This window comes from Octodon degus, unplaced genomic scaffold, assembly GCF_000260255.1.
Source record: "Octodon degus isolate 3935 unplaced genomic scaffold, OctDeg1.0 scaffold00011, whole genome shotgun sequence".
Classification (NCBI taxonomy): Eukaryota; Metazoa; Chordata; class Mammalia; order Rodentia; family Octodontidae; genus Octodon; species Octodon degus.
Genome location: NW_004524587.1, coordinates 24,140,729 through 24,149,826, shown reverse-complemented (window position 1 = coordinate 24,149,826; position 9,098 = coordinate 24,140,729). Strand labels below are relative to the sequence as shown.

Genomic DNA, 9,098 nt, shown 5'->3' with positions numbered 1-9,098 from the left:
ATTGTTTTAATCTATCTGTGATGCATATTAAGAAAACTGAAATTATATACCACATACCAGTTTCCCAAAAATCATACCAATTGCTAGACTCTTATAGGTGACAGGTTTCTTTGCATAATGATGAGATGGGTGGCTTCCTTTTAATCAGTGACAGAAAAGTTAGGGCACTGGAGAAGTCTAGAGTCAATACCTGAGTTTTGGGGCCAGGGAGATGGCTCAGTGGAATAAGTGCTTCCCTGGCAAGCGCAAGGGCCTGAGTTCAATCCCTGGTTCTGAAAAAACAAAACAAACAAAAAACCCCTGAGTTTTGTCTTGAGATTCACCATATGTATCATAAACCATTGGACTGTGAAACTACTACACTATACTATGCAATGTTATTGTATTTTTTCAAAATTCTGCATAATAGTTTTGCTAAACTGTGATGGCACATGACATCAGCTATATCAAGAAGAAAGCAGAATAGAAAGATAACTGAAGTTCAGAGAAGTTGAACAATTTGCATTGGAGGAATTTACTAATTAACCATTCTAGGGGAGAAGCATGCCCTTGAATTATTAAAACAGTGATGGATAAGCTTGATTGTGTCAACTTGCTTGTCATGGGAGCCACGGAGGAGACTGGCGGGGCACACTTCTGGATATGTGAGGTCATTCACAGAGATGTGGCCTTGAAGGTCCATGTCAGACTCCTTGCAGCTTTTTCTGGCACTATTGCTGGTCTCTGCTTCCCCGCGGTCGTAAATCTGCAGTTTTGCTTCCTTACACTTTTGCTGTGATGTTCCTGCACTGGAGCTGGCTGGTCATGTCCTGGATCCCCTCATACTGAGAGCTAAATTGAACCTCTCCTTTAAGTAGCGGGTGCTGGGTGTTGTGTCCCAGCAACAGCAAAACCTTTCTTTGCACACACAGAAGGTATTAGACCACACTAATATGAAGATCAGGGATTTCAATTTCCAGGTGTGTTTTGTCAACCTCCTTAATTTTGTAAATTAAATAACTGAGAATCAAAGAGACTGAATATTGATTTTTCTGAGTCCATCAGGTATCACTCCTAGAAATAGGTAAGCAGGATTCCTAGCTACCAACTGCCCATCTTCTCCCTAGACACACCCTCCTCCAAGACAGAAGTGATCATTTCTCTTTTTACAGTGGGTAATGTGCTTATTACATGAGCTTTCAGATGACAAAATAATGATTGAGCTCCTATTTTGATCAGAAATCTGGATGGGTCTATTTTACTTTTTCATGCTCAAAAACCATGCCATAGCAGAAGCAGATAGGATACTGCAGTCAGAGATGGCAAGACTTCATAAGGGTTAGAGCAAAACTAGGATTAAAATTTTTTAATTTTTTGACTCAAGGTCTCTATAGAACATTTACATTTAAATTTTAAATGCTAAAGAGCTTGAATTAAAACACATATTATGCAGCCTCATTGCATGTAACTTTTGTTTATTTGGTATGGGGTCTCTGCATGCAGCATGGACTCATAGTGATCTTCTTGTTTCAGCCTCCCCAGTGCTGGGATTACATGTGTGCACCACCACATGTGGTTTGGGTGGCTGGCTCTGGCTGGGGGTAGGCCTGCACAGCATGCAGTACTGGGGATCAAACCCAGGTTGTTGCACTTGCCAGGCAGGTACTTAGACAGCTGAGCTATCTCTCCAGTCCTGTACGTAACATTTTATAATGCTCCTAATACTTTTGTTTCCGTCACACCCCTCCACTGAAGGTGTAAAAGTTTTTCTTTAAGCTATGACTAGTGTAATTTTGTGCTTGATCACTTTGGATTTTGAATTGTGCCTGTCTGCATAGTTTTTAACCTTCTTTAGTCTAGATCTAAGACAATCTTATCCAGCCACCAAGACAATGCTAAGAAACTCATTTCTTTTGAATTTCTCTACTAATTCCCTATAGAAGGGCCAATTATTTGCAGAATTGGAAAATTATTTTATAATCACTTGTTCAGACAGTAAAAATATGAGCTTGATCTCATCATAAAGATATATTTTTAGTATCTTCATTGTCTTGCTTGTAAGTTATGAGGACATATTAGAAATTGCATTTGATGGACCTATGGTGAAGAAGTCTAGATTATCTTTTTACTCAGTCTACAGACAAATGAGAAAGAAAGAGAGATTAAACAGAGTAAATAGATGATTAGCTATTATTAAGAGCTCTGTGAATTCTTAGAAAAGTTCAAGCAGTTCTAATAGGCAGAGGAAGAGAGGGAGGAATGAGGGAGGGAATCATCTTTCCTTTAGAGAGGATAGACTTCCACTGCTCAGTATTCTGCATAGTTTTTAAACTAATGCAAGGAGACTGAAAAAAGAGTGGAAGTTTTGCATTTAATTAATTAATTAACTAATTAATTAATTTATTGCAGTACCATGGATTGAACTCAGGATCTTGTGCTTGCCAAGCAAGTGCTTATTCACTGAGCTATCTCCCTGGCCCCCCATCTCCCTGGCCCCCGAGGTTTTGGCTTTAGATCTCCACTCTGAGTTCTCCACCTATTGATTCGCTGATGATCATTTTATTTTCTTTAGAGCAAGTTCTAAGGATTTGTCTCTTTGGGGAATTAGACTTTTTTTCTCCTTATGTAAACAGATGTTCTTGGTTAAGAAAACATCCTGTAAGCTGATTTTCTCTTTTTGCCTTGGATATAAAAAAGCTGAAAAACATAAAGACCTTAAAAGTTATACAACTGTGTTTTGCTTAATATTTTAAGAACTCAGAATAACAGGGTTTTATAAACAAGGTAATGAGGAATAAATGTAGATGAAGGGTCAGCACACTATATTTAAAGTATACTCAGGTTAAGTTTCACTACCTAAAGGCTAAGAATATTTTTACATTATTTAAAATATAACTAGAGAAAACAAAAATATATGTATATGATTCCCAAAACTTAAAGCATTATCTGTATGGACTTTTACAGAAAAGAACTTGCCTTATATTAAATATTATATTAAATATTGGAACAAATATTTTTTGAAGTTTATACTTTATAACATTTCATTTCTTATTAAAATCTTTAATTCATGTTATTTTACTAAAATTTACCTTTTATTATAAATATTTTATGAGTAAGTTATTATTAATAACTTTGTTTTACTGATGAGAATTGAGCTAATTGATAAACTCATAATTAGTTTATCTTTCCAATTTTTGCTAACATAAAACTATTATTTATATCCCCTACTTTAGAGAATCAATTAATTATAAATAATAATAATATATGGGAATATTTTCTTTCTGTATCAATAAGATAACATAAAACTAAGATTCTGTTTATATCCATATCAAATAATATATATAAGTAAAAATGTAGATAAAACTTGAGTTGATAGATTCTGAAAATAATGCCTAAAAAATTATATTGGAGGTGATTTTGTTTTACTGAAGCTATAAAACTATGTAAATCATAAAACATTCAAGTTAACACACATCTTGGCTGTGAATGCATTTGAATCTATTAATTTAAGAGAAAATATTAAATAGAATTATAGAATTGTTTAACATTGGAAACAAAAATGTGTTCAGGGGATAGATTTATTATGCAAGAGAAAAATTAGGTTCATTGTTCTCTGGATCAATAATTGTAGTCAGTCAAAATATGTGATGAATTATAAAAATAGATAAATATTGAAAGTTTCCTACATAACACATCAAGTAACAAGTACTTTGTCTTTGTTATGATATAATCAATACAGTGAATGATGATCTAGGGAGACTCATTAGCAAACAGGCAAATTACACAAAGCTGAGAGAAGAGGGTCCAATTCAATGGCAGTAAACTGCATCCACCTCGCCTGGGATACTTTATGCTTTTGTACATTTCTCCTGAAAATACTCCTTTGCATGTTTCATTCAACAAACTGCCATGGAGTTTCAATATACAACTGTAATAACAGCTATTTGAGACATTTTGCTTGATATATGGCATGACTGCTGTCTCAAGTGATACTTTCAAGTGTCTAGATGAATGCAAACAGTCCCAGTTTACTTAGTCACCAATCACTAATGAATTTCACAAACCAAAGTGATAATTTATATAAAGCATGTAAACAAATGCTTATAATATGCCAGTAAGTGTCCCAAGTCAAACAAGGTCACTAAGCTCTGAGCATAGCAGTGCATGTAATAAGCTGGCGTGAACTTTGATGTGATGTGTACTTCTCAGCATGGGCAGATGGAAAATATAGAAAGCAATTTAGTAATAAGCCTAAATCTTTGTTGTTCGTTGTCTATATTTTGAATTCTTTATGAGAAATGTTCCAAACAGAACTGTTTGGCCATTTCCTGTAGATTCTTGGATTTTTATCAGCTCTTAATATTCTGATGGTGAAAAGCAGAAAAAGGATCTATTTTCATTAAGTAAAATAAGACTTCCATAGGTCTTACACTATTATGTATTTTCTTTATTGTTTTATTCTTTAATCTTTGTTTAAAATGATATTGTGAGTTCCTCAATGAAATTTTGGACTCTTATATGTAAAGGTTCACGTCATCTGTAAATAGCAATACTTTGACTTTTTTTCTTTCCTGTGTATGTCCCTTTTTATTTCTTTCTCTTGTTTGCTTGCTCTGGCTAATGTTTTGAGTAGTATATTGGACATGAGTAGTGGTAGAGGACATCGTTCTCCCTCATTTTAGGATTAAATCTTTCAGTTTTTTCCCATTTAAAATGATGTTAGTAGGTTTGTGAAGGTTTTCTTCATATTGAGACATAGTCTTTTAATTATATCCTTCAGTTTTTATCATGAGTGGATTTGAATTTCCTGGAAGGCTTTTTCTGCATCTATTCAGACTTTTATAAAATAGTTATGGTATAAAAAATTAGTGTTATTGCTTCTGAAATGAAGACAAACTTGAAAGGAGACAGAATAAGGCCTTCTTTGGTGGAACCATATGATACAGAGTAGCAGTTTTGGCTAACCATTGCCATGGAATTATTGAAGAATATGATGGAATCTTTCTATTCCCTTTATAACGTGAGCTATAAGGGACACCAGTCATATCTTCTGTGATCTCTGTTGTATGTCAGTGGTTATGCACATTCCTGGGCATACACAGTACTTGTGATGAAGGCCATGAGTGTGCTGGTGTATTAGGAGACATTTACTAAGATGTTTTGGTATAGTCACAGTGATATCAGCTGAAAAAGTAAAAATATAAGGTACAAAATTGGACCTTGATTTCATTCCTCTTTTGTAAAATGCTAATAGTTATTTAAAATTTACCGCTAAATTCTATTGATCCTAGCAGCTATATGAGCACGCATTTTACTCATCTCTTTTTCTAAAGAGAACTACTTCATACATTAAAAATATGAGAAGTCATTTCATCAGGCACTCTTGATTACACAATTATCATAAGCTTGTTATTTGATGAAGTATTGATTTACAAAATTATTTTCCTAAGGAAATCAATCTATCTTTTTCCTCAATATGTGTAATTGGAGTTCATTGTTTTATAGAGTGAATGTTTTCCTCTAGATTTTATATGATAGCAACTTTTTAGCACGTTTGCTTTCCTGTTTTTTTAATACAATCAAATGAAATACTTTGCAAATAAAAATATGAGTACATTTGGAGATGCATAATAAGTCCATTCATCAGGGTTGGTGAGATACCTCAGTGGACTAAGGCACCTGCTTAGGCAAGTGCAGGGACTGCAGTTTGATCCCTGGCACCATATGCCATGCGAGATTCATCCCCAGCATGGGCTGAGCTGGCCACAGAGTCTGGGTGTAGTGGTGTGTACTTATAATCCCAGTGCTGGTGAGGTGGAAAACAGGAGGAACATTGTGAGTCCAAGTTACATAGTGAGACCCTGTAACAACCAAATACCTTAAAATAAAATAAATCTATGCATTGCAGAGAATTATTATATATACATAGTATATCATGTTATTTTAAAAACTTTTTAAATTATTGTCCAAAATAGATTTCTTAAGGTATTATTGTTAGTACATTCCATTTTTGAGCTATATGGAATGCTCCATGCTCTCTCAAAACTCACTGAAAACTCAAAGTAAGACTCACTGTTTACTCAAAGTAAACAATATTAAAAATAGCATTATTTTACTTATCAATACATATAGGCATACAAGTTTGTCACATCTATTATCTCATTTAATGTGCACCAAAACTGTTGTGAGCCGTCATATGTCACAATTGCACAGATGCTCAGACTGAGGCTAAAAGACATTTGATACACTTTCAGGCTAGTAAGCGCTTAATTCAGTGATAACCAATTCAGGTATCTCAAAATTTTGGTTTCACTATTTTGGTTTCTCATGTGGTTTCTTTTCTTCTTTTTTTGTTATGCTATACAACAAGGATGAATGGTCTAGGGTGAAGTTAGGAGAAAGTTCAGTCACCAACAAATGGAGAGGTAATCTATCGCAATGACTAAGTTTTATTGTCAACTTGATGGACGTGGATGATAATATTGGTAAACTACACTTCTGGTTGTGGCTTGGTGCATCGTGGAGATGTGGCTTGGAGGTTTGAATTTGATCACTTTTGTCTTCTTCCCTTGCTCTCTCCCTGTTCTCTGCTTCATGGATGCTGTAGATTATGTGGCTTTCTCCTCCCAAGCCCTTCCTCCACATTTCTGTCTTGAAGCCAGCTAACCACAGATTAAAACATTTGTATCTTTGGGCCAGAATAAATCTCTTCTCCTTTAAAGTATAGGTATAGACAATTTATCCTATCACTGGAATATCTGACTTCTACCTGTGTTATCCTCTACCAAAACATGAGAAGGAGGTTTCCATGTCTTAGAAAAAAATTATTTTCCTTTGCATTATATGTCATGGCAGCAGAATCAGTCAGTATCAACAAGTTCTCTACCAGCAAAAAACTGCACAACATGTGCTTTGAAAAATCATTTAATAGAACTCAAGTCTAATAATTTCCACCTACTAATTTAGTTAAACCAGTCACCCTGTTTTTGATCACGTTAAAGATAGAGTGTTATGTTGTTGGTATCCCACTTGCAGGAGGTCTGAATAATGTAAGTAGCTGAAAAGAATCATACTGTTCACTTCCCTGAATTTGGAGTTTGAGATCCTCTTTCCCTTCATATTGGTTCCACCATCTATGGCTTGCATGTATCCTGGCTAGAAAGAGAAAATACTATACGTCATAATGAAATAGGTGGTATCCTCACAAGCAAAACTCTTGCATTACTTGGTTTGGCCATATGTGCCTACAAATGGGTCAGGGTATTCGTGAATTGAAATAGCTCAGCTGAACAATCACACAGAGGTCTTTTTTTCTTTTCCTTATTGCCTCTTTGACTCGGTCTTTATTCAAAATAAGCTGTGAAAATTTAGGGCACTTGTATGGGATAGAGATTTTGCAAGTTTATGCAGCAAGCTTCCTTTCTACAACAGGTCTCTTTTCTGCGGGTTTCTTGGGAATTTAAGTCTTTTTCCTCAAAGGCTTCTTCACAGGCTTCTTGGGACCAGAAGATCTCTTCCTTTTTTTTCTCTTCCACAGGCTTCTTGCTGGCAGATTCCTTCTCTTCCAATTTGGTTGCCCATGCAGCTGCTTTAGTCATATGGATCTTGTGATTCCTGGCCTGGTGAAGAACAGTATTCCAGCACGTGGCCTTTGCATATGGGTTAAGCTTCAGCATGATTCTCAGCTTCTTCAGAGGATTCTTCTTCAAGACTCTACAATGAATTTTATTGCATAGTGTTTGGAGGGCTCTTTGAATCTCTGGACTCTTCAAGATTCTGCTTAGATCTTTATTGATCATCTTGCACATAGGCAGGTTATGGTGACTCTTGAGGTAGCAGCTTTTCACTAAGTGCCATACAGCTCATCTAACTTCTGGAAAGCATTTTCAGTCCAAACGCAGAAATGCCCCACATGCCCACAAGGAGCAAGTTTCAAAATATTCAGTTTGCTTACATTGAGCAGAGTAATGTCCGGGATATTTCTGAAGGCCTTGATGATGGCATTGTCTTCATCATAGATGATGCAAAGTCCCTTGCGCCGAATGTGACAATGGTTCCTCATTTTGCCCTTGCTAGCTCTCATTTGCTGAGAGGCATAGACCTTTCTGATATCATTCCAAGCCTTAAGTTTCTTCAGAAGCAAAACTACCACGTTAGTCTTCTTGTAACCTTCAACTTTATCTTCCGCCACCAAAGGAAGTTCAGGAACTTCCTCAGCTCGATGACCTTTGGACATGACCAGCGCTGGCAAGGACAAGGTGGCCAAGGCCAAGCAGATGACATACCTCTTCTGGGTTGTGTTCACTCTGTGGTGCCAACGGTGCCAGATTTTGGTGGGTACAAACATGTGGCCTCCCCGACACATATTGCCAAAGGCACGTTTTCCAGAACTGTGGGTTCTACCACCATGAACTCTGGGAATTTGAGCCACAGCTCTTCCAGTCCTCTAAGGTAGGCACTGGTCTGATGACCTGCTAACTTGTTGACAGCATACGGCTGTCAGTAGTTTTTCTGCAAGTTGGCGTGAACAAAATTCACACTATCTGCTTGAATGGGAGCCTTGAACACAGCAGGCAAGGTGACATTTTTGCCAGGTGACTCCACCTTTTTGGAGTACATGGATATCAGAGGATGAGCACAAACCATGGTGGGGAGAGGAGAAGGCCACCCACACAGAAGTTTTTAAAGCAGTTTAAACTGTGTTTCCAAGTGTAGTAACATCACAAATTTGAAAATTAGAAAATCCTCACATAAAAAGTTATCTCAAATGTTGATATATGAAATTTCCATATTATTTTTGTTCATTACCAAAGGGTTGTAACTGGTTATCAACATATGCATATTTTTTATTTCAGTGAAAATTAAGAAAACTATAATGTGATAGTCTTTAGACTGTCATTATAATTATCATCATAACTTTTGGGATAAGGTGTTCATAGAACCAAATTATGTTGAAATCATCTTATAACATAATAAAAGTAGATGGTATTCACAGAAGACTCATTATGTATCAGGCATACTGCCAGACACTTACCATACAATAACTTGTTTTATGTTCTCACTACTTTATATAGAAAGTGGTCTTGATATTCTTGCAAGGAACTAGGGAAAACTTGAGA

At 36.0% G+C, this 9,098-nt stretch overlaps 1 pseudogene; it reads right to left on the bottom strand.

Moving 5' to 3' along the window:
* Positions 1 to 7,381: 7,381 nt before the first annotated feature.
* LOC101563861 lies at positions 7,382 to 8,625 on the bottom strand (annotated as a pseudogene).
* Between the last annotated feature and the right edge of the window lie 473 nt (positions 8,626 to 9,098).